Raw genomic sequence first — 23,718 nt, 5'->3', positions numbered from 1 at the left:
AGTACAACCCAAGCCCTGTCCATAGGTTGCGAGTAGCCTGCGGCCTAGAGAATGAGATTTGAGCACTTCTAGTTCTACAACGATCACAACAGTTGAGAAAGCAGATAGTGTCAGCAGCTTTATTTTCCACACTAGGCATGCTTGCACACGTGAGCGTATCACGAAATTTTTGTAAATGAAACTTCTTTAATAGGTTAAAGGGTACCAAAGTATCTCAAGCAATAGTTTGATACCACATTACAAAACAGGCAGTGCGAATTTGCAGTACAAATTGTAATTTCTCAAAACAACTGAAATTCCTAGAGTAATAAAGACTGACCAAAGTATAAGAATACCATAACAATCTTCAATAATTAAGATAACTGCACAATTCAGATATATAACAACATTTAGGCTTGGGATTAAAACAAACGCTTCCAGTTCCTGATGTATAATTTTTCACTCTAAAAGGGGCCACTAATATGGGCGATACCTGCGCCCACGGCCACCATCGTCGTTGTGCCTTCCCCTGCTTGTACTGACACTACTCTTACTGCCATTTCCACCACCACCCCTGATGACACTTCTTTGATGTGAAGGAATATGTGGTTGTGCTCCTGGCTGCTGCCTGCAATGATTAAAAGAAAAAAGGGCCTTCACTCCCCAGGCATGTAAAGCAACATAAATTATTCCCTATATTCCCCCCATCTTGAATCTGCCGTTGGAAGTCCGTTTATCAAATATACCATCATCAAAAACTTAAAGTGCACCAGCCATCAGCCATGGAACAAACTAACAAAGCGATTCAGCCAATATGTCAAGTTCTGTTCAAAACCATATATACAATGGCATAGGCAATAAATAATCAAAGCAATGCAAAAAGTACTCAATATCAAAGCAACCTCAATAATGCTCTCACTGTTCAAAATCATATATTCAAAGACCCTAGGCAAAAAAGCATCAAAGCAATGCCAAAAATAGACCTAAACTTTATACTTCAGGAACTTCCAAACGAGTCCAATAACAAAAGATTAACAGAATCTTTCTTAACCATTATAACATGCACAAAATAACTAGTACTAAGAAATTGTGGCTAACAGGGACATAATTATATTTCAATGGTACAGAAGTCTGAAGGGGAATGTTAAAACACACTTAGACAACACTCACTTAGGATTCACAATGTAGGAAAAGGTTCCCAGGCAATGCCTTCTGCTTAGAATACATCTCCATTACATCTATCTGTTACAGTCATTGCCATGGGGGTCCAGATCCTCCACTTAACAACTAGTATCTCCATTGTCTCAGATTATTGATCATCTTCCTCTAATGATTGGAGGAGCTGTAGTTTAAGTTCCTTTTAAGGAACATCAGAAGTTTATGCTATTAAGGCTTTCAGCAGAAGTTCTATGGTCTGTTGATGCGAATTAGTACAGGTATGCATCTGCGTAGGGATTCTTACCAGTTGTAGCTTTTCAGGGAGCAATTCTGATGAAGATTGTAACTGAAAACTGTCATACAATTTTAGGCGTAGAAGACACAGATAAGTTAAGTCCAAATCTGTCAAATGCCATGAGTTAAAAAAAGATCGGCATATCATTGAGTTTGCATTGCTTGGAAATTGGAGGCTTGTAGGAGTCTTAAACGTGTAGTGCATTTATTTTATGGAGCAAGTTTCTTCATTACATACTTTTGTTTTATTAGATTAAGAGGCTTTTAGTGGAACAAAGATTTAGAATTATAATAGAATTTGTTATAGAGTTTTATTTTATTTTTGAAGTCTTAAAGAAGTCTATATAAAGGCAATCTATGATCATTATTGAGAAGTTGCTGATTAGTATTTGGTATTTATAATAAAAATACCCTATGATCGAGTTTTCCCCGATTCCTTGTTATCTGAGCGCGAAATGTTTAAGATTACTGAGGGGTGTGATCTAAGTGGGGTAAATCTCATTCCTACAACATTCTGCCACACTTGCAATGTCAGATCCAGACTCTGTATGCTGCATCAGATGGTATCAGAGCCAAAAACAAAGAACTAACTGCATCAATTGGCATCAGTGTTGTAGGTTCAATTTCTACCATGGTAGGTAGAGAAGTATTGGGTGTGTCAATGATATCTATATCTGGCAGTAAATATTTATGTAAATAGCAGTAGTTGTATATATGTGTATGGGCGCTAGTAGTATTTCCTCTCATGTATTGCTTTATTCTTTCCTATTTTACAGATAATTTCTAGACTCTAATTAAGGCTCAGTTTATATAATATACGGGGAAAACTCTCATTTGAGGGTATTGAAGCAAGTTTGACAGGGTGGAGGTGGACAACATGCACGGACTAACAATGCCTGTGAATGTGTTGGAACAACACTAGGGGAGCAACTACAGGCCTTTTTACAGTACATGAAGGAGTGTTTTGGAAGACTGATCAATTTGATGCTCTAGATGTCACTCACAGCTTTTTCCATCAACCAAATCTGCCTTTTGCGGATGAGAATAGCAAGGATAGTATCAAAGGAGAAGTTATCAATTGGATTGAAGAGGTGGAGGAAAAAGACTCCATGGATGACTACGCATAGCAAGATGACCTTGAGGAGGAACATTCTTCCATAGACTACGCATCCACACCAATCAAAAATACCTATCCAAACGACAACGACCTAGTGCAAATAAAGATGATGGTGAAATTAGGAATTTCAATTAGGTGTTGAGAAAATTAAGTTATGCTGATTTTCTTGGAGTTGAGGATTTTTTTTTTTTCCAAATTTAACTAAACAAAATATTACTTTTGGATTTTGTGAAGAAAAGTTCATTTTTGGTGAAAAATTGTTGAATGCTATTCTATTTCAAGCCAGGCCAAGCAATTTCAACTTTATTATGGCCAAGAGATGCTCATAAAAAAACTATAGCCATGAAATGAGATTACAAAAGAACAGGAAGATGGGTACGATCAGCCATCCCAAGGATTAAGGCAAAGAAATTCAGAATTAGTGGCATTCTCTCCAACCGAAGAGAAGGTTGGAGGGAATAATGCAGATTGTAACTCAAAACTATCATACAATTGTATGAGTAGAAGACACATATTAGTTCAAGTCCAAATCTATAAAATGCGGCAAGTTCAAAAAAGATTGGCATATCATGGAGTTTGCACACCATTTGCAAATGGTAAAGTTTGAGGGAGTCTCTGACATGTAGTGGATTTATTTTAGGGAGCAGGTTTCTTGATTAATTACTTTTGTTTTATTAGATTACGAGTCTTTTAGTGCAACAGTGACTTTAGATTCTTTTTTTTTTTAATGAATACCAATGATTTTAGAATTATAATAGGATTTCTCAGTTATATTTTATTTTAAAGTATTTTTTTATTGCCACCGGATATCTGAGATCAAAGTCCCAACTACTCCTGGGGTACATAGGCTCTTGGCAAGAAGTTTTATGCAAGTGCACCTCAAGTAATTCAAGGGGACTAGAATAAACCCTGATTTGGGAATCTTCATTTGCTCAGATCTGGGAATCGGAACTCTGAGGAGGCCCAGAATAAAGCCTCGACGGCACAAGAGGTTGCAATTTCTTCACAAAAAGGGATGAAGGTGATAGTCGATCCCTTTAAGGGTACTCAGGTGGTGAGTTCAACTCCAGCAAAGGGGAGTTTGTAGCCCCCCTTTGAGGCCGAGGTTCTGATGGGAGATACTCATCTTGGGATTGGGAGGTTCTCTTCTCAGCCGTTAATGGCTCCTACTGAGCTATGTTTTGGAGGCACCAAGAGGACAGAGGGGTGGAAGTGGTGGAGGGAGATGTGGAGTTGAGTGGTAATGTCACTGTGTCCTTTGAGGAGTTTGTTTTTGGGGTCACTTGCACCCAGAGGTTTAACTCTGAGCTGCAGATGGTTCTTGGAGGGGGAGGAGGAAGCAGAGGCAAGTGAGTTAGGAGAGCTGAGGGAGTCTAATGAAGAAATGGACCCTGATCCGTTGTGTTCTATCCTTCTTGAAATTGATTGGCCCAATTCTTCATCTGATTGGGTGTGATGAGGAAAGTGGATGAAATCAAGGATTGTGTGGCAATCTTGTGTCGGATTTGAGAAAAAATTTAGAGCACTTCTAATAGCCATATAGGCTAGTTAACCTCCATTGGTTAGATCCGCTCTAAAGAAGGAGAGGGAATTAAAGAGGTTATCGTGCTCCATTAATTATAACTGAAAGGGAGGAAGCGTCGTTAGAGATAAAGGTAAGGAGAGGGTTGTTCATAGTCATCAATGAAACCAACAACCATCTCTTGGAATGTGAGGGGTCTGAACGACTATAGCAAACATCTTAGGGTGAAGAATATGATTTGAAAGTGGAGTGCTGATGTTAATTGCTTCCAAGAAACCAAGCTGAAGTTGGTTAAATCAAACAATTGTGAATAGTTTATGGAAATGTCAATGTGTGGGATGGGTTGAATTAGTTTCAAATGGGGCTTCAGGCGGTGGTATTATTGTTATGTGGGATGGAAGGTTAGTGGAGATGGTAGATCATTATGTGGGAGAGTTTATGGTTGCTTGCTGATTCAAAAGCGTGGATGATGGATTTGAATGAGCTTTCGCGGGGGTTTATGGTCCTAACATGGATAATAGTAGGAGTATTTTATGGGATTAAATGGCAGGTCTTTGATGCTGTTGGGATGTTCCTTGGTGTTTTGGAGGAGATTTCAACATTACACGGTATCCTAGAGAGAGAGTGGAGGATAATTATTCATCTCATGCCATGAATGCTTTTTCAGATCTGATTTTTGAGCTTGGTTTGATCAATCTACCGATGGTTGGTGGGGATTTTATGTGGTCCAATGGAAGGGCAAGGTCAAGGCTGGACAGATTTCTGGTTTCAGCTTCTTGGGAGGTTTGTTTTCCTGATTTGAGGCAGAAAAGGTTACAGAGAATGTGTTCTGACCATTATCGTATTAAGCTGGAGAGTGGTGGCACTTTTAGAGGGCTAAGGTATTTTAAATTTGACAATATGTGGTTGGAGGCTGAGGGTTTTGTGGATAGGGTGAGGTCTTGGTGGTCTTCGTACTCTTTTTCTGGTACTTCGAGCTTTGTATTGCTGGTAAACTCAAAGAACTAGAGACAGATTTGAAGAAGTGGAATGTTGAGGAACAAGGTAAATAGAAGGAAACTTTTGATGCAGCAGTTGCAGAATTTGGAGGAAAGGGAGCTGCTGGGGGTCATATCTGGACAGGAATTGGAGAGAAAAAAAAGTGGTGGTGGATGAATTAGAGAAGATCATTTTAATGGAGGAAATCTCTTGGAGGCAGAAATCCCGGGTCCTTTGACTGAAGGAAGGTGACAAGTGCACGAAATTTTTTCAACGTATGGCGAACTTTCATTTAAGAAATAATGCTATCGAGGTTCTTCAAGATGGTGAAAACACCATTTCAGATCAAGAGGTCATAAAAGATCACATTGTCAATTTCTATGAGAAGTTGTTCAGCGAAGAATACTCTTGGAGACCAAAGCTTGATGGACTGTTTTTTGACTCCATTGATCCAGCAAGTGCAGAATGGTTAGAGAGAGCTTTTGAAGAGGATGGAGTTCCTAATGTGGTTAGAGGAATGGCAAGGGATAAGGCTCCAGGTTCGGGTAGTTTCTCAATGGCTTTCTTTCAATTTTGTTGGGATATAGTGCGGGATGATATTATGAAGGCTTTCCTTGAATTGTATACATTTATGAAATTTGAGAAAAGTTTCAATGCTACATTTATCACACTTATTCCCAAAAAGTTAGGGGCTGTGGAGATGCGGGATTTTCGGCCTATTAGTTTGGTGAATGGGGTATACTAGATAATCTCTATGGTGTTATCTAATTGTATGAGTGTGGTGTTGGGATATATTATATCGAAATCTCAAAATGCCTTTGAAAGAGGGTGACATATTCTTGACTCGGTCTTAGTTGCTAATGAGTATGTGGACAGCATAATTAAATCAAATGAATATGGAATTCCAATTAAACTGGACATGGAAAAAACATATGACCATGTTAGTTGGGATTTTCTCTTGTATTTGCTTGGGAGATATGGTTTTGGAAAGAAATGGTGTATGTGGATCAAACATTGCATTTCGACATCGAGATTTTCCATTTTGGTGAATGGCAACTCGGTTGGGTTTTTTAATAGTACATGTGCCTTAAGACAAGGAGATCCGCTCTCTCTTTTTCTTTTTGTTCTTGTCATGGATGCGTTGAGTAGAACATTGGAAGCGGCAGTTGAAGGAAGGTACTTATCAGGATTTGAGGTGGGAAATGAGGAACAGAGTAATAGCATAAATTATCTCAACTTCTTTTTGCTGATGACACTTTGATTTTCAGTGAGCCCAACCAAGAACATATTAGTACTTTGAGAGTCTTGTTATGTTTTGAAGCTGTTTCGGGTCTCAGGATTAACCTAAACAAGTCTGAAATTGTACCAGTGGGTGCAGTAGGCAATATTTCAGATTTGGCTATATTTTGGAGTCTAAGATTTCTTCAATGCCACTGAAGTATCTTGGTCTTCCCTTGGGGGCTTCTCATAAATCTGTTTTGATATAGGATGGGGTGATTGAGAAAATCGAGAGAAGTTTGGCTGGATGGAAAAAGTTATATTTGTTTAAAGGGGGAAGAATTACTTTGATCAAGAGTACGTTGTCTAATCTTTCTACTTATTTTCTTTCACTTTTTCCCTTTGCCGGCTGGGGTTGCTAGAAGAATTAAGAAAATTTATTGTAATTTCTTATGGGGAGGAATAGGAGAGGAAAAGAAGTTTCATTTGGTTAGTTGGAACAAGGTTTCTCAACCGGTTTTTTGTGGAGGATTGGGGGTGAGAAATTTGAGGTTTTTTAATGAAGCACTCCTTGGAAAATGGCTTTGGATATATCATGAAGAGAGAGATGCTTTATGGAAGAATGTTGTTGCTGTTAAATATGGGAGTGGGTGGGGGAATTGGTGTTCTAATGAAGTTAGAGGAGCATATGGGGTGAGTTTGTAAAAGTTTATTAGGAAAGGTTGGGGGGAGTTTTCTGAACACATTAAGTTTAAGGTGGGCGAAGGGAAGAGGATTCTCTTTTGGCATGACATTTGGTGTGGAGAATTAGCTCTTAAATCAGATTTTCCATCTCTTTATAGAATTGCAAGGGATCAAAACGTTGTTGTGGCAGATTACCTTCAATGTACAAATAATAATATTCTATGGAATGTTGACTTTATTGGAGATGCAAATGACTGGGAGGTGAATGTTGTTTCAGATTGTTTGGGAGGAATTTATAACCCAAAAGTGATGCAGCTACTGTGGGACCATGCTGGAAATTTCAGGTTTTCAGTCAATTCTTTTTATAAGGTGCTTAATTGTTATTCTGGCTGTGTATTCCCCTGGAAAAGCATTTGGAGGGTAAAGATTCCTACAAAGGTGGCGTTCTTCAATTGGGTGGTTGCTCTAGGGAAAGTATTGACCACGGATAACCTTAGAAAACGTGGTTTGTGTATAGCTGATTGGTGTATCATGTGCAAGATGGACAGTGAATCTGTAAATCATCTCTTTTTACATTGTGAGGTGGCAAAGTCTTTGTGGAATGAGGTTATTGGTCGGACAGGTTTATATTGGGTGATGCAAGCAAGTTTTGGATCTTCTTGCATGTTGGCGTGGTTTTGAGGCAGGGACATGCATAGCTGCCAAATGGAGAATGATTCCTTTGTGTTTAATGTGGCATCTATGGTTGGAAAGAAATGGGAGATGTTTTGAAGATAGAGCATTCTTTTGAAGATCTTCGGAATTTTTTCTTTTCTAATTGGAGTTTGTGGGCTAAGGGAATGATGATGATGTACTGAATCTGTTTCTGTTTTAGTTTCTTCTTTCTAGAGTGTAGTAGGTATTTCCTTTGTATACATCTTGTGTACTTGGGTTGTGCCTATTCTTGGTAATAAAATTTCTTATTAATTATTCTTTTATATTTATAATGAAAGTACTGGGAGAGAACTTTTCTATACCCCATGTTATCTTAGAGTGGATTATTTAAGATTACGTAAGAGTTGTATGATCTGAGTAGGGCAAATTTGTAATGCCCCAAGGGAGGCCCAAGACACATCTGAGCTTATATTCCAAAAAGACTAGTCAATGATACAATTGGAGCCCTATTAGAACCATTATAAAGAGCAAGAACTTATCCTTCCCAAGCAATGTAAGATTTCTACCCTTGTTGGTCAAGTATGGGGGTATCACAATCTCCACCCTTAAATTCCCAACGCTCTTGTCGGGCCAGTCTGTAGTAAGTGGCATGGCTCAAGTCTCACATTTCTGGTTTGGATAGGCTTCAATACCATTTGTAACGCCCTAAGGGAGGCTCGAGCCACATTGGGCCTATTCTCCAAAAGGACATATCAATTATACAATTGGAACCCCATTGGAACCATTATAAAGAGCAAGAACTTCTCCTTCCTAAACAATGTGGGATCCCCTACACCAGCTACCCTTATCACTTGGGGTATCACAAATTCCATTCCAACAACATTCCACTATGTTCACGACGTTGGATCTCAATTCTAAATGAAAAACGCTATGTACAACCGTGAGATGCCCCCGCCGCGGCCTCGTGTCCTACATGGCATAAAAAACACAACAACATCATTTTATTTTGAGATAAGATTCCTTTGCCTTTTGTTTTTCTCGTCATTTCTTTCTATCTCATTCTTTACCTCTTCTTCCCTTCAATTTCCCTCCGCGTTCTCATCCCATCAAGACCTCGAGAAGCAAAAACAATTTCCCTCCAGTTTTGGTGTCCCTTTGTGTTCTCTCTTTTCCATGAAATCTACGAAGCCACTCTGTGTTCTCTCTTCTCCACAAAGCTCCATTCCCATCGTCCTCCCTCTCCCCCAAACCTACATCCCCGTTGTCTTCACCCCCGTACCAAAGCCTACAAACCCACACCAACCCACATCAACCTGCAGTTATCCTCAAAAAACAAAGACAAGCTCGAAGCCTGGCAAAAGAACCTTGAGGAAAACAGAGGAAAGTAGAGGAAAATCAGTTTGGTTGCCGAGAAAACAGAGGAAAATCTAAAAATAGTCCGTGCCAACCTATTTGGTTGCCGAGAAAATAGAAGAAAATCACGCAATAGTCTGCAATAGTCCGTAACAGTCTGTTTTGGTTGCTAAGAAAATAGAGAAAAATCACGCTTGGGTTTGATGACAAACAGAAAGGAAAAAAAATGAGACCCGAAGAAGCATTATGGCATAGCAGACTCCTTGTTCATTTCACAAGAAGTTTTTTTAGAAACCAGAAGATGGGTGATTTGGTGGGGAGGAGTTGAAGGTAGGTGAAGAGAACGACAAAGATAGTGGGTTTTGAAGTTGGGTGAAGAGACTAAGAAGGGGAGAATATGAAGTGGGTGGCTCGGTTCATTTTGTTGTTCAAATTCAACAACATCGTCTAGAGTGTGCGCCACGTAGGAGCCGAGTCCACGGTAGGGACAGGCCGGTTGTCCCTAGCATTTCTAATACTGAATATCCAAATCTGTCACACTGTCAAGTCTAGATTGCCCTTTCTAATGAAGGGCACATAGTCCCATGCATCATCTTCATCTAGAGTGATCCGATAATTCCTTTACAAGATGCACAAAAAATTCTAATTAGCAAGAGAATACAAGCAATGTCTTCTCTCTGCACTATAAATCTTAGGTCCCATTTCGTTTCACATATGGTCTCGTCCCATCTCATCTTATCTCATTTCAACATCCAAACACCATTCAAACACAAACACTTTTTCCATGGAAACATTGTATTATAGTTATGGACTAGTGCTATATGTACAAGAAGAGCGGAGAGTCCATTGACCACCTACTACTACATTGTGAGATTGTCATGACCTTGTGAAATGAAGTATTTACTCGAATGGGGTTAGCTTGGGTGATGCTAGAAAGAGTATGTGACCTTCTAGCTTCTTAGAGAGGTATTCGAGACAACTCTAAAATTGCATCCATACCGAAGATGATACCTTTATGTCTATTGTGGTGCATTTGGAGGGAGCAGAATCCAAGAAGCTTTGAAAACTAAGAGCGATCAATGGATGAGCTTAGATATTTGTTTTTCAATACTTACTCCATTGGTCGATTGTAATTGATTTCCATGACATGACTTTTCATGAATTGCTTGTATCTCTAAACTAGCACGCCCAGGCATTGCTCTTGTATATATCCCGTATACTTGGGCTTATGCCTACTCTTTTGATCGATAAAAATTTGTTTATCGATAAAAAAAAATAAAAAAAATAAAAAAAAAAATCACATTTTCAACTTTTCAACTTTTTCATTTAATCATTACCTAATTATTACAACTTTTCTAAATTTTCAAACAAAACAGAAAAAATAATTCGACTTTTTCAAATCCTATAACAAAAATTATATGAAAAATTTATATTCTAATAATATTTTAACTTTATAATATTTTTATTCAACTTTTTCTTTCTCATTTCCCAAAACTCCATAAAACATCTTAATTCAAATCATTTTACTACTATTCATAAACTATCTCACTATTATTCACATATTTCTCATCTCATCTTATCTGTGTAATCAAATGAGGTCTTAATGTTAGGGTATGAGCTTTTTAGATCATTTGGGAATATTTCTTCAGTTGTCCCAACCTAGGTACCAACTATTTCACTACTAGATACAAACTATCGCACTACTATTCACATTTTTCTCATCTCATCCAATTTGTGTAACCAAATGAGACCTTACTATTATGGTATGAGCTTTTTAGATCATTTAAGAATATTTCTTCAGTTGTCCCGACGTAGGTACTAGGTACCAACTAACAAACCAATTCAGGAATACCTATTAGGTGTCCACTCTAAATCTGATAGGGGCTATGTAAAAACTATCAATCCAACTTCATTTAAATCTCAACTCTACAAGTCCAACTCTGATCAGAATCGGACTCTGAGTTTATGATGGCCCAATGAACAAAGAAGGCATTAAGGAAGGTCCACGAGTTTCAGTAACAACACAGAAGTCCGCAGCACTGATGATGGTGAGACGACAAAAGAACATTATACCAAGTATTGGATCTTATGCAACCTAGAGATCCTTTAAGGACCTGAGCTAATAGGATTTTGTTGCTTCACAGCGACCGAGAATGAAAACCTAGTGCTCTACTACATCAAGGGTCTTGTTGGGGAAGGAGGATGAACAATACCTGACCCAAATCCAACATCCTCATTAATTGTTGCAGCCAACATGATCCAAGTCCTAGAGTTTTTATTGGGATTAACTCTAATACCATTTATAAATGCCTGAAAAAAACTCAAGTCACATCAGAGCTATTCTCCAAAAAGGCTAGTCAATGTCACAATTAGTCCCTTGGAGTCATTGTAATTTTTTTTTTTTTTTTAATGGAACTTATAGTATTTCATAAGCCACTAGAACAAAGTTTGTCAAAAGAAATGAGAAGTGCGACCACACACGGCACTTCCTCCAACCAAATAGTTTCATTTACAAAAGAAAAGGCTAGCTTTGCTAATTCATGGGCTACTTTGTTGCCCACTCTGTTAACATGGGAAAGTTTCCAACATGGATGGGTCCCTAGTGCATGCTTAAGGTCTTCAATAAGTTGTCCATGCCATGAATTGTCTGGAGTAGAATCCTTGACTGCATCTATGACCATCTTTGCATCTCCTTCAAATTCGGCCATCGTTATTCACATTTCAGCATATAGAGTGAAGGCTCTCAGCAGAGCAAAACCTTTGGCTAGGAAGACAGAGGAGACTGATTCTTTGTGGGCAGCCAACATAATAATTGGATCACCATTTGAATCTCAGATTACAATACCCATTTCCATCAACAACTCAGATTTATGGAGACTAGCATCAAAGTTTACCTTGAGCCATGTAGAAGGAGGAGGTTGCCAGCGTGTCTCAACAGCTTGATGCATCTCGGGCCCTTGCCTTGCCAAATAATCTTCCTGTGCCGTGGATAAGTCCTCAATATCAGAAATTTCAGTTCTTATTAGAGCTTTCAGGCCATAGAAATTGTTCCTGAAAATTAAGTTGTTCATCCTTTGCCAAATTCTATAGCAGACTACAGCTACTAAGTCATGGTTTCTAACTTCAAGTCTGCAACAGAGATCAGCCCACAAGTCAGCAAAATTATCAAAAATGTTCCCCCATTTTGAGACGGGGGAATCCCTCTCCCCCCAAACATCCCTTACAGCAGGGCACTCCCATAAACCATGGAGAAGCGTTTCATTTTCCACGTTGCATACAGGGCAAAGAGGACTATCCAATATCTTCTTTTTGAACAGATTTTCCTTTGTGGGTAGGAGATTTGAAACTGATTTCCAAAGGAACTGTTTTACCTTCCCCATCACTCCAAGCTTCCAGATTTCTTTCTAGTAACTCTCGGCCTGGTTGCTTCCCGAAGATTCCCCAAACTTCTGATGTTTTGAGTCCAAGTCGACAAAATAGGCACCTCTGACCATGAAGGATCCTTTTTTTGAGTAGCCCCATATTGATGCATCCACAGCACCTCTGAGACTAATGGGCAGGCTGCATATAAGTTCCACTTCATCTGGGTTGAAGACAGTTTCAATTAACTCTTTTTTCCAACTGAGGCTATTGGAATCAATGAGGCAAGAGACAGTAGATTCTGGTGGGAGGGTGTTGGGAATGGTTTGTACCTCAAAAGTGTTTGCTTTTGGGATCCATTTTTCCTTCCATATTCGTATAGAGTTACCATTGCCTACTCGCCAAACTAAACCCTTCTTGACTAGGTCCATAACTGAGCATAGCCCTTGCCAAATGTAAGAGGAGCCAGGTTTAAGTTGGGCTTCAAGAACCTGAGAATGCTTGAAGTACTTTTCTTTGTAGAGCTGGGACACTAGGGAGAATGGGTGTTTGTAGACTCTCCAGACTTGTTTTGCCAAAAGCGCTCTGTTGAAACAATGCATATCTCGGAATCCAAGACCCCCAACTTGTTTGGACATTCCTAGTCTCTCCCATCTCCGCCAATTTTAAGAACTACTCCCTCCTAGGCAATGTGGAATCCCTCCCACTACCCTCCTATACTCAATATCGGTATTACTAGAACTCTATGGATTCAGCTTATTAAACACATTCCTTTTTTCCATTCAATTTAACATTAGTCATTGGGGGCATTTCATGCAGACCAAAATCTCGCTAACTCGGTTTTGGAGCCGTTATAAGTTGCAGAAAACAAAAAAAATCCAACCAACAATTATGCAAGCTTCCACTTAACCAGGCAACAAGACCAATGCAAAACAAGTGGGTCAATCCAAGAGCAACCAGCAAGTAATTGAGGGTAAACCAAAGTTGAACTGCACAAAATCAACAAAAACAACAGAACCACTAAAGAATCAGATAACCAACCAGTGTTAAAGCAACTGAATCTCCATAAATAAGATTGATCTACTAAACCTTGAAGAGATCGGAAAAGATGACAAAGCTGCTGCAAGGAAAAATCAACCAAAACCAGCCTAGAAGAGCCAAAACCGAGTTAAATAAGATTCGAACCAACCAAAAATTGGTTCAACTGACAGCATTAATCCAGAACCAGCAGAAAGATAACCAAACTGGCAGAAAAGGAGGAACGGGAAAAACAGGAATCTGAACCAGAAATCATAGGAATGAACTGACCAAAAAGACCTTCAAAACCAACCTAGAAATACTGACCTGAACTGACTCAAGTCAGAACCAAACCAAACTGTGTCTGAACAGGCCAAAATGCCTAGACCAACAGTGCTTAATGGATATGGGTTGACCTGCCTTGATGGAACCCAAGTAAAAATTCTACCTTGATGGATCTAGATGAACCCAACTTGATGGATTTCAGTTGACCTAGCATGTATGGCGCGAACAATATTTTTTTGATACACAACTGAGAAGTTTTAATAATAAAATAAGAGGAATAACCCAAGTACACAGGACATAACATGATTAATATCTAACTAGGATTTACAATAGAAATAAGAAACTCATGGACATTTAGCCCATTAAAACCTATCACCAAAGCCCAAAGAAACAAGGTTTTAAAAAAGAAAGCTTTCGGTTCATCCAACGTTTGCTTCAAAGTTTCTATTCTATCATTTATTTCCCTTCAAATGCACCAACACATACATATAGGAGCCGTCTTCAAAATTGCCGCTACTGGTGGTTGCCTTGGAGGCCTCTCCAGGCATGACCCATGACATTCCCACCCTCACAAAACAGCCCCGTCACACAAAGTCCTATCCACCTTGTTGTGTAGAAGCCAATGATCCACTGCTTCACCATCCTTCTAGCACATGTAACACCAATCCAACACCACGATCTGACTTTCCCTTAGGTTGTTTATCTTTCCTAAGGAAGCAGTCCAGACCAAAAAAAAAAAAAAAAAAAGCTACTTTTAGGGGAGCTTTAGTCATATATTCCTCCATAGATAGGCATCCATGCCTTGCTAGCAAGGAGAACATTGAATCTACTTTTCTTTGAGGGACTCCAAATGATCTTGTCTATAGTTCACACTGTCACTCTTGTAGAGAGTACAATAAATCAAAAAACTCAGAAGGCCTCCCAATTCTTCTTATATGCTTCCACAAACCCAACCCTTGTGGTCCATGTACCTCATTTCAGCACCAGCCACCCCATGCTTCACAAAACTTCAAATCTACAACAACCTTCCATAAAACCTCCTTTTCTTACTGGTATCGCCACATCCATTTCCCCAAAAGAGCTTGGTTCAACACCATCAAGTTACGAATACCCAATCCACCCTCGGAGATTGGTACACATACTGTTTTCCAATTCACAAGATGGAATTTAAAATCGTCCCATCCCATTCCACAAGAAATCTAGTTGTAGCTCGTCAATACCGTTGGCAACCTTTGTGGAAAGTGGAAACAAAGACAAGAAGGATGTGGGCACATTAGAGAAAGTTCTTTTCGTTAATGTAAGCCTATTTGATAGGTTACCTCTTCCAGCTAGCCAATCTAAACTCCGCCTTTTCAATCACAACATCACAAATGCAGGCCATCTTAAAAGGAGCACCCTAAGGTAGACCAGGGTATTTCATGGCTAAGGAACATACCATGCATCCCAAAAGACTGGCCAGATTCACTACATTAGGAACATTTTCCACCTCCAAACCAGAGACAGCTTCAAAGCATAAGGGAAGTGCCCTCAAAGATTGAATGTAACCTTGGTGCCCCAACAAAAGATGAGGGTATCATCGGCAAATAAAAGGTGAGAGATATCAAGAGAGCCATAGTTGGTATTCCCCATCAAGACGCTCGAGAGAAAGCCACCATCCACAAGAGCTAAGATCATCTCACAAAGAGCTTCCATGGAGATAATAAAAAGCAGCAAAGAAAGCGAGTCCCCCTATCTCAGACCACGGGAGTTGTTGAAGAAACCCAACTAAAAAACCATTTCTCCCCAAAGCCACTTCTTGCAAGCAAACAAAGCAAGAAATTCCAAATGACAGGGCGTTATGCTTTCTCCATGTCCAACTTGCAAAGTATCCCACAACCTCTAGACTCGAGCATGCTATCCAAGCATTCATTTGCAAATAATCCCAAGACTAGAATCTATCTACCTTTGGTAAACGCCTTTTTTAGGTTTCAATCTTATCTTCTCCATCACCATACTCAATATGTTTCCCAAAACTTTAGATAAGCTCCTATAGACCCCATTCACAAGACTAATTAGGCAATAATCTTTTACATCCACTGTCCCTGCCTTTTTTAGGAATAAGGGCTGTGAAAGTAGCGTTAAGACTTTTTTCAAACCTTTCATTGCATGTAACTCTTGAAACACATTCATTAGGTCATCTTAACCACTTCCCAACAAACTTGGAAGAAAGCCATGGTGAATATCAGGCCTGAAGCCTTGTCACTAGCCATGCTTTGGACCACTTTGTAAATGTCATCTTATTCAAAAATCCTGTCAATCTACTGTCTCGAATATTAAGCCATCCAATTTTAGTCTCCATGCAAACTGTTCAAAGGGTTGGTGCTCGTAATATTGTACAATGTGATTCTTGATGGCAGCTTGGTCAAAGGAAATTGCCCTGTCCACCATCATCATCTCAATGGGATTGTTCCTCCTATGCGAGTTAGCCAATCCGTGGAAGAACCTTGTGCATTTATCTCCCTCAACCATAGTGCCCTTGATTTCTGTCTCCAAGAGATCTCCACCATTAAAGAAACCCTATCAAGTTCTATGAACACCTAACACGAGTTCTCTCAACTTTGAAGAGGGCTTGGGCTTGCCTTCTCCTCACCCTCCAAACCATATAAAATCTATAAGAGAGAGCACTCCTGCTACACCACATTACCAAAAGCCTATTCATTCCATTGTGTCAAAATCATTCTTTAGTGCCTTTTACTTGCAAGCAATTATGATACTTGAGAGTACCTTGAAAGAAGTAAGAAGTCCACAAATGTCTAATTTCGTCTATAATTCCAGAGTACCTTTAAGCCACGTGTTCTCAAACTTAATATACCTCCATCCCCCTCAAATGCCTCAACAATCTAAGGTAAATGAACAAAACCAAGGAAGTCTTTTTTGAATTACATCTGGAAAATGCAATTCCAATCTGAAGATACAGGAAATCTATCAATCTTGGACCAAGATGGATGTTTATGGCTGTTGGACCATGTGAAGGTGTCCCCGATTAATGGAATATCCATAAGGTCTTGCTGAGAAATGAAGAACAAGTGACATTAAAGTCTACTCCTATGTAACACGGTATTTCCCACCAACTATAAAGCCCCGCCAATTCTGCCCATAATAACCTTCTTTATATGTCAAGATCTGGGCCATATACACCTGCAATGGCCCATGGGAATCCATCTTCCACAAGAAAAATGCCCGCCATTTCATCCTATATGGTAGATAGCTTAAAGAACCAACTGGCCAATAAATTCAGTTTGTCTTCACCACAGTATTATATGGGTAACGTGCATCAGAGAGGATCACAGCAAGGGCAAAGGATCCATAGACTGAAGAAAATTTTTAGTAGAATTTTCTGATACTATGATGGTAAAATCCGTATTTAAGCTTCTTAAGATATTTTTCATATAAGGATGCCAACGAGCTCTGCCTCGAATGGTACTTCCTCCCCTAGAAGAATCAGATGAAAGGCACTATCATGAATTCAATATCAATCTGGTGCATTACTAACTTACCAATCAATTTTAGGGTGTTGGGTGCTAGTCCTTAATTATGCATACATCATTTTTAACATTGGTAATTAATCTCACTAGAAATCAAATGCTAGTCAGATAGCCTTTTAAATAGACCAAAAACACGGGTATAAGTATAAAATTAAACAGTAAACAATCAAACTACTAACAAGTCTATAATAACAAATTCCAAGTTACTGCAAAAAAACTCATTGTAATTCTTAATTGACATTACTTACTTATTTTGTTATGGTTACTTATAAACAAAAAATTCCACTGCTGGATTAAATTTTCTCTTCATGCCTAACATGAAAGCCAAAATTCATATCGATCAGATGTCATTTACTATGCAATTAATATACTGAAGTACTTAGTGTGTTTAAAAGCAATTAAAATTAAACTCGTACTAACTATTAACTAAATCCAATTAACCAGAGGGGCTCATTTGGTTAGATGGTCCTGCATCACTATAGACTGATTACTTGCCAAGCCAGTAGCCATGACAGAAACTAAAGCTGTCCAGAGTGGAAATGAGAGGAGGAATTAAGAAGGAAACATGATGCATAATTAAAATCTAACATCCATTCCAATAAGCCTGTTTAAAGAAAAAGATGAATGAATGTACTCACAAAACATATCCAATCCGTCCATCTGGCAGAAGCATTGGCATCATTGACAAGCCAGGAGTTGGTCTCCTTCGATAGATCATTGGCTGAAAGGCATGTATGTCTAAATATCAGAGAAAATCTAGAAATTATTACTCGCAAGTGTAAAAACTGAGAGTGAAATTATCTACAGTGGCTTATAGTAAGGTATATACACTATGTATTAGCACCAATTTGAAAACTCTAACACGTGGCACTGGCCCATAGATGGCGGCACCAAAGCACCTAATTTACACCCAAGTGCATTCTCACATAGCCATTCTATTAACGAAAAAATTTAAAGTTCAAGATTGCATTTTTCATATTTTTCACAACAAACTAGCACATTAGGGTGGCATGAAAGCCTTTTAGTTCTGTATTATTTTTTGTTAAAGTTTCCAGGCATCCTACAAAGAGATTCAAGTTTAAGGGAAAACATGAAAAGAAGGATTACCTAAAAATATCAAGTTCAGAAAATCAGACAACCCTATCATCAGAAAATAAATAAATATATAGACAACACGATAAAGATGAGGCCATGGTTAGGGGTCAGTTCATATTCAAGTACAAGAGGCAAAATCATGAGAGTTCAAGAAAAGGCTCCAGAGGAATCAATGCAGATTTCTCTCGATGAAAAATGAACAGACAAATGAGTAGAGTGACACATTTGAACATTACTCACCGGTGCAAAGCCTGCAGCATCATATCGTGCACCAAGACCACCATAGGCACCATCGACCAAACCATAACCAACACGAGGGGGATAATTTGGAAGCAATCCAGATTTCTGTGAATTTGACCCTCCAGCCTTTTCATCTGCTTGTGGTTTTGCAAGAGAACACTCCAAAACTTGGCCTGAAATCAAAACAATCCCAAGCATCAGGAGTCACTAATTCGATTGTGTTTGGTTTGGTAAAAACCAAAACTGTAGCTATGATCACCATCTAGTTTGTATTTTTCTGTATTCTTCAGTGCCTTCATAGCAATTGACCTCTCTGCAAAATGTACGAAACCTATTCTACTTTTTTCCTTTCCAGATTTTGGCAGGTGGCAGAACCACTTTTGTGATTTTCCCATGATGTTCAAAAAGCTTCTTTAACTGGTGTTGTGTTATATTCTTTGGCAAATTCTTCACGTATATTGCCTTCACCTGTAAGAGACGAGCTAAAACTTTTAAACAGCAAGGCCAAACAGAAAACAACAATGAAATCTGAGAACTACCAGATCCTGAAAACGAAATAAGTTTAATAGAGGAGAAGCCCTGATACACTTGAAGAAAAAAAAAAGAGAGAAGAATGGCCACCTGAACCAGGCATGGATTATGGGCACTATAACACAATATGTGTACAAGATCCTCTAAAAGCCAACCCGTCAAATTAATCAGGCTATCAAAATCATCAGAGGGAAATAACCAGTTGACTGACTAGTCTAATTTAATGGGTAACACCTCAATTTTCTTTTTTAAGTAGTGTGCTTTACAGAAGCAGCAATGTCACGTAACTCCTACATGTCCTACAAACTATAGGTGCACACCAATATAAACCACTTGCAGAGCATTATCTAAAAGAGAATTTAGCTTTCTTCACCAGTCACAAAAAACAGTTGTTGACAACAGCACCCTACATTCTTGTAACATAAACTGAAATAGTTGCTCCTCAAATTTGGAGAAAACAGGAAGCTATAAGCACTCATAAGTAAATAAATAAAAAGAAGAGAACAAAATAACAAAAGCAACTTAATGAGACCTGTGAAGCAGCAGAAGAATCAGCATTTTTTGGGTCAGCCCAGCTCACGGTTGGGGCATTATCACCTAGCTTAAATTGTGGGATTATCATCTTTTGCCTTGAATACTCGGCACATGCATGATTATAATAGTCAACAAAAGCAAAGCCTCTGTTATTGCTGGTGTTCTTTACATCCTGTGACACAGTTTTATAACATCAGCACACGACGCTCGATACACAAATAAATTTCCAAACCACTGGCTGTTTTTTTACCATAATGCTTTTCAAAGCAATGAGAATTCAGATAATAAACAAACAAAAAGAAGCAAAAATTAAAAAATAAATTGAAAAGAAAACAGATAACGCCAACAATTAATAAAAATTACCATAATTATTCAGAACTACTACATACTGACCTTAACCAGTTCCACAGCAGTAACTCCGGGCCCAATCTCAGTGACAATGTTCCTCAAATCCTCCTCTCCCCAGCTTCTAGGAACATTACCAATGAATAAACGGTGCTTTGCTTTTGACGTTGAACATTTTATTTTTTTACCCTGAGAGAGAGAGAGAGAGAGAGAGAGAGAGAGAGAGAGAGAGAGAGAGAGAGAGAGATTTAACAATTTCAGCATACGAAAGTAATAGCAAACGGCCATAATAAGATGTTCGCCAAAAAACAAAACAAAACAACAAACAACAAAAAGGGTTTAAGAAAGACTTGTCTTAATATCTTAACAATCAATTATACTTGACATTAAGTTCAAAATCCAACTTTTCATCAAGTCATTCAGCCTATGCAGGGAAAAACAACAAAGAAATGAGGGAAAAATAGGTTATGTTACCTTAAATTCATTGTTACACAGCTCATCAATAGCTTTAGATGCTAATTCTGTACTTTTAAAGGTCACAAATGCAAAGCCCTTGTTCTCACCTGAATCTTTGCCTTTCATAATTCGAACCTGTTGCCATAGAACACTATGGTATTTGTATAAATCTTTAGAAAAAGCACATAAGAGGTTACTTTATAAATAGAAATGCATCTAACCTCCCCCACTTCTCCAATAGATTCACAAAAAACTCTCAAATCCTCATCCGAAGTATCACAGGGAATGCCGCCTATGTATACTTCAGAACCATGCGGAGGAAGGGCAAGAAGTTCAGCATGTTTTTTCTTCTCGTCCCCATCTTCAACCTTCATCTCACCACCACTATTGTTTTTCTGTGCATCAGCTCCAATAGCATTATTAGTATCCTCCTCTTCAGCTTCTTCCAGTTCCTCCTCTTCTTCAATTTCTTCAACTTCCTCTTCCTCCTCTACCTCTTCATACTCAACCTCTTCCTCCTCCTCCTCCTCCTCCTCCTCCTCCTCCTCAGGATCATCATCTTCATCAAGATCAACCTTCTCTTCAGATTCAACTGCCTTTTCTGGCTCACTTAACTTTTGAGGTTCAACTGGCTTACCAGCAGATAATGCATTTGCCTTTGTCTGTGGCATCTTATGTGTCTAACAAAACACGTTTGCAAGGCAACTGTGAAGAAGGCACAGAGGCCAGAAGAATTCATCGAAGAAGTATACACATATCGAGAGGAGGAAACAAAATAAAAGGCCAAAGGGAGTTGTAGTGTATGAATTTATTGTTTTTTGTCAACAAAGTATGAATTTCAGCTGAACCCATCTGATGAGATAAGACTAGAGGGGGTTGCAATGTGAAAGACTTTTCTCAAGGGATGAAGATAATATTAGCAGTAGTACTAACAAAGACCGGTAAAATAATTTTCTGAATGATAAAAGGATCGCGAAGGTGGTGCAAAACATCAAATATTGCATTTCTTGAATCAGAAGATGAATGCTGTAAGAAAAACATACAGAGCAAAAAACAAAGCATTTCACCATCTTCATTTCAAATGGTGTATGGAACCCCATAAAATCTAAGAATATCAGAGCAGCAAATAAAAATTGTGAAGCTAAACCATGGATAATAGATTTAAATATGGTTATCATATTAATTGTTCGTTGTAATCCAAAGTGACACGACAAATTTTAAAAGAAGTCTCCAGGGTGTTTGGCTCAAATCATTGAGATACAAAAGGAGTGAGACTGCTGAAACAAAAAGGGCAACAGAGCCACAAAAATTGTCCACTCTCAGAAAACAATACCAGTTCCAAATAAGCGTGCCAATTTGTGCACCTTCCTGCAATAGATTTACATATAAAAGCTGAGCTCAGATATTTAGGATGGAAATTATAGTTTTGCATAAGCAGTACAGAAAAATAAAAACAAAAATTAAATAAACAGAAACACCGTCTTGCAAATTCTCCAAGGATAGGTTTAAAGAAACCCATTATTTAGACTACTCAAATATAGCACGCCATCTTCATAGATGCACTCTAATCAAATTATAGTGATGCAGGTATGTGTACAAGAAATAATAATAAAGGCAACTATCTCAAATAGCTTACACAATGTGGGTTGAAATAAGTTGACAAGCAGAAGACTTTCAAGGCGATATTCATTTGTGGGTCTCTTGAGCATTATTATTACGAGGAAATCAATAGATTTAGCGAAAGAACGTAGTTTTTGGGTTTGATGGTAATATTTTTATTAATTTAAAAAAAAAAATGATTTTCTAAATTTTCCTGTTTTATTAATTATTAGTTATAAAAAAATTTATAAAAAATGTTTTTCTAAATTTTCCTGTTTACACTTATTGAACGACCTGTAGAAACGAGTTTACCTATCCCAAAAGCTAAGCAAACTATATGTCGATAAAAGCACACAGGCAGTCAATTCTTAGAATCAAACAATTACAAATTCAATCAAGTCCGTAGCTCCAGAGGGCAAAAGTTTTAGCCTTCACCAAGTTCATGCAGTAACACACCACACGCCCAAAATCGCAGATTAAAAAAAAAAAAAAAAATGTAACAAACTTTGGAAACCCCAAAACCCCAGTTTATACGCATAAAAACCCAACTCGTCTGAATTGAAAATATGCTCATTTAGCCATCAATTTAAACAAACACGGTCACATTATGCCACCAATTCTAGAGGGAGAAGTGAGAACTCTGGAAGAGAAAGTACCGAGAGGCTAACTGCGGAGAATTTTTTATTTTTTCAGTTTTTGCTGTAAAGATTCGAACCGCGAAGAAAGCAAAACTCGGAGGTCGCGTGATGGAGTAATTTTTATTCCTAGTATGATTAAAGAAGCCGAGCGGAGTAGACACTGTTCTTACTTCTGAGAGCACTAACATTGATTTTTTTATATATATCTTCAAAATCACAATTTTTAAAGATTAATTTTGCATATAAAGAAAAATTTTCACATTAAATTATACATTTTTGAACCAAATAACAATAAAATATTTTTATATTTTTATTTTTTTAAATTATTATTTTTATATATTTTACAATTAACACAATGTACTTAAAAATACAAATTTCATATATCTAAATGTTACCAATTTTATATATCAAAATGATTAATTTTATCAATAAATATTAATATATATTAAAAAAATACTTTGTATCATCAACTTAATATAAACTTAATATATCAAAATCATATTAATACAAATTTCACAAAATTGATTTTAATGGGTAGGAAAGAGAAAAAATAGTAAAATAGTATTTGAAGAGTGAATTGTGGTTCTTTAAACTTGAATAAATACTATTCATAATTTTTCAAAATTTTAAAGATACATAATCTAATATAGACTAATTTAGTGGGATATTATTCAAATATGAAGATGAATATGAAGATGCATAGGCCATTGCCAATGCTCGTAGATGCAGATTCGATAGGTGTTGAGTTGAGATAAAATATGAGTTAAAAATTAAATAAAAAAATTTATATAGAAAAAAAAATGTTCATTAATATATTCAGAACATTACAAATACTTATAAGTCCAAGTGACTTGTTGAATACAAATAAGAACACAGTCCCACCAAATATCGATATGATCTACATTCCATGCATTTCTAACAAATTTATGAACCAAGAGTAGTTGTAATCCTCTAAGGATAGCAATAAGCTCAGTCTCAAAGGAATCATTAACTGCAATTTCCTGTTTGCTAGCTGCCATATGTACTTCTTATTGCCTATTTCAAAGAATCAGCCCCACACCTGCACATCCTTGATCATGGAATATAGTCTCATTATTAAGTTTGACAACATCCTAAGGTGGAGGTTGCCAATGAGTG

At 37.9% G+C, this 23,718-nt stretch overlaps 1 pseudogene; it reads right to left on the bottom strand.

Annotated features, from left to right (window-relative positions):
- Positions 1-166: 166 nt before the first annotated feature.
- LOC122292018 lies at positions 167-22,761 on the bottom strand (annotated as a pseudogene).
- Positions 22,762-23,718: the final 957 nt, after the last annotated feature.

This window comes from Carya illinoinensis, chromosome 13, assembly GCF_018687715.1.
Source record: "Carya illinoinensis cultivar Pawnee chromosome 13, C.illinoinensisPawnee_v1, whole genome shotgun sequence".
Classification (NCBI taxonomy): domain Eukaryota; kingdom Viridiplantae; phylum Streptophyta; class Magnoliopsida; order Fagales; family Juglandaceae; genus Carya; species Carya illinoinensis.
This window is presented reverse-complemented; position numbering and strand designations above follow the sequence as displayed.